Here is a 3,174-nt window from a genome sequence, read left to right on the forward strand (position 1 = left end):
GCCACCATGTGGGATCTAGTTTCTTTTAAGAAGCAGCATTACTGCTGCACCATGAAGCTGGCCCTCTCTTTTCTTTTTGTAAAAGTTTGTTTCTTCTGAGAGATAGACAGGCATCCCTAAAGGGCCCTCACACAGTGACTCACCCTCATTCTCAACCAACCCAGATCAGAGGCAAGTGTGTCTGGCATCTAGAGAGAGGCCCCAGGAAATGAACCAAGGACATTTGGGTCCAGTCATATTACTGCTGTGCCACTCTCTGGCCCCTTTGTCTATTTATTATCTTTGACATCTAGTAGAGTCCCTGCCTCATACTAGGTGCTCAAAATAACCAAAATGGAATCGGTCTTTTTATTTTCTTTTCTGTTTATTTTTATTTATTTTTTTTAATTTGCTAGAGAGCTTGTGCACTCACTGAAGAGAAGCAGAAACGGAGAGAGAGAAGGAAAGCAAGAGAACACCCCTAGGAGGGATAACCATGTCGCAATCTCTTCTATCCCATTCTTCTCTCAGGATTTGGGGCACATACACATGTGTGCTGGTGTGTTTTTCAAACTACTAGGTCTGGAACTTGAACAGCTTAGTTGGCCATGTGGAATCCAGCCCACCCCAACCACCATGCCACCAGCTGACCCAGTCTTTATTTTCTGTTAGCTGATGTGAACAGTTTTTCTCTCAGTTGTGAGCATTAAAGCTAGTAATGCTTTATTTGTAGGTAGCTATTTCAGATCAATTTAAATTTTAACATCTTTTTTTTTTTTGGAGAGGTTTTTCCTATAGGGCGTGTGCGCTCGCCAGACAGACAGAGAGAGACATAGAGACAGAAAGCGAGAAATCACCCCCCAGGGGGGATGGTCATGCCGCAATCCCTTCTCCTCCATTCTCCTCTCAGGATCTTGGGCACGCACGCACACGCGCCCGGCGGGAGGTTTACGCCACAAGCCACCGGGTCCAGGACGCGAACAGCGGTCGACTACGTGGGAGTCCAGCGACATAGCCATTACGCTAACTGCTGGTTCCTGCATGTCCAAAATCTTGAGAGGAGAATGGAGGAGAAGGGATTGTGGCGTGGCCATCTCCCCTGGGGTGTGATTTCTCACTTTCTGTCTCTCTGTCTCTCTCTGGCAAGTGCACTTGCCCTATAGCAAAAACCTCCCTCAAAAAAAAAAAAAAAAGAAAATGAAAAAGGAAAACAGATACTTGCATGATGTTCAGTGAAAGAAACAAACAAGACTAATCTATCTCTAGAAAACTGTGTAACATTCTGGAATATGGCTTTTACCTAGAAATGTGTGAATCAACAAAAAAAATTTTTTATAGAGGATTTGCCTTAGGATGCATGTGCTCACTGGAGAGAGAGAGAGAGAGACAGGGTAAGAGAGAAAGTGAGAAATCGCCCCTCATGGGGGATAGCTACAACAAAATCCCTTCTCCTCCATTCTTTTCCTGGGCTTTTGGGCACACATGCACATGTACAAAGTGTGATTTTCAAGTCACCAGAACCAGTAAGCACTTGAACTGCGGTTGGCTATGAGGGAGTCCATCTACATAACTACTACACCATTTGTTGGTCCCCAATAAACGTTTCTTCTGCTGATTGTTTTTCTTTGTCAGTCATGTTTGATATTTTGTTTTTTAGAATTATTTTATTTTACTTATTATTATTATTTTTGTTGTTAAAATTTACTATAGGGCATGTGCACTCACCAGCGAGAGACAAAGGGAAAGTGAAAAAGCAAGCTGCCAGATCCAGGACTTGAACCATAGTCAGCCATGTGGGAGTCCAGTGCCTCAATCACCACACCATCTGTTGGCCACATCTTTGACTTTATTTATTATTTTAAAAAATAATTATTTTATTTAACTTTATTTTTTTATTTTAATTTTGACCAGACAGGGACCGAGTGAGAGAGAGAAGAGGGTGGGGTGAGTGAGAAAACAAGCTGCTGGGTCCGGGACTTGAACTGTGGTTGGCCATGTGAGAATCCAGCGCCCTTAACCTCCACACCACTTACTAGCCCCTCATCTTTGACTTTTGAGCTTGTTATGAAGGACTGGGAATAGATGAGAGAAGATGTGCTACAGTAGTGGATGTGATTTTTAAATAATGATGCTCATGTCTTTGTTATAGTGTATTCATTTCCATTTTAGCTTAAAACTCATCAGAGGAGTGTTGTAATGACTGTTTGGTCTTCTGGCACTTCTTAGAAAAGTCCTTTTTGGCCACCATAGAATGAACATGAGGATTTATGAGACTATAGAGCAAATATGAGGAGGTGAATAATGACTAGTGTAACTTGATTAAAAGGGCACATGTATTGAATTAATAAATCTGGTACCTGGAAAGCAGAAGAATAATGTGTCCTTTATTCTGACACAGTACAAGATGATGGGAAGAGCATGGGCTTTGGAGTCAGACACCTCATAGCCACATGAGTTCAGGCCAAGTTTCTTCACCTTGCTGAACCTTAATTTTCTTGATTATAAAATGGTGGTAATGCTATTTCCATCGTGGCCTTTTCGAAGTTAGAGGTAATGAGCTTAAAGTGCTTCCTCTCACTTTACACCATTGGTTTCTGTTATTGGGCAGTTGTGAGTCACTGAAGGTTTTAGGGCAGGGTAGATACTGAAAATAATACATTCTTAGTTTATACTATATGCCATACATTGTTTTAAGAACTTTATGTATATTTTAATGGTCACAGCAGTCTCATGAGAGATATGGTTATTATCCCCATTTTATAGTTAAGGAAATTGTGGCTCAGGGATATTATAAAATTTGGCTAAGGTCACATATACTTCAGTAAGGGTAGTCTAGGTGGAATTTGAAGCCAGGCAGTCTGACTGCAAAACCTGTATTCTTTTTTTTTGGTAAGAATTTTTTATGTTATTTATTCATTCATTTATTTTAATGTGACCAGAGAGAGACATAGAGAGAGAGAGAGCGAGCAAAAGGGAAAGTGAGAAAGCAAGCCACCAGGTCCAGGACTCAAACCGTAGTCGGCCATGTGGGAGTGTTTAGTGCCTTAACCACTATGCCACCCGCTGGCCCCAGAGCCTGTACTCTTAACCATTAGATTATGAACATGTTATGAAAATTCTTTTGACAACAGTCTACAGGTTTTAGATTTTTCAGTAAAAAAGAAAAAAGGGGCCAGCTGGTGGCACGGTCGTTAA

The sequence above is a fragment of the Tupaia chinensis genome, unplaced genomic scaffold, assembly GCF_000334495.1.
Source record: "Tupaia chinensis unplaced genomic scaffold, TupChi_1.0 Scaffold000709_1, whole genome shotgun sequence".
Classification (NCBI taxonomy): domain Eukaryota; kingdom Metazoa; phylum Chordata; class Mammalia; order Scandentia; family Tupaiidae; genus Tupaia; species Tupaia belangeri.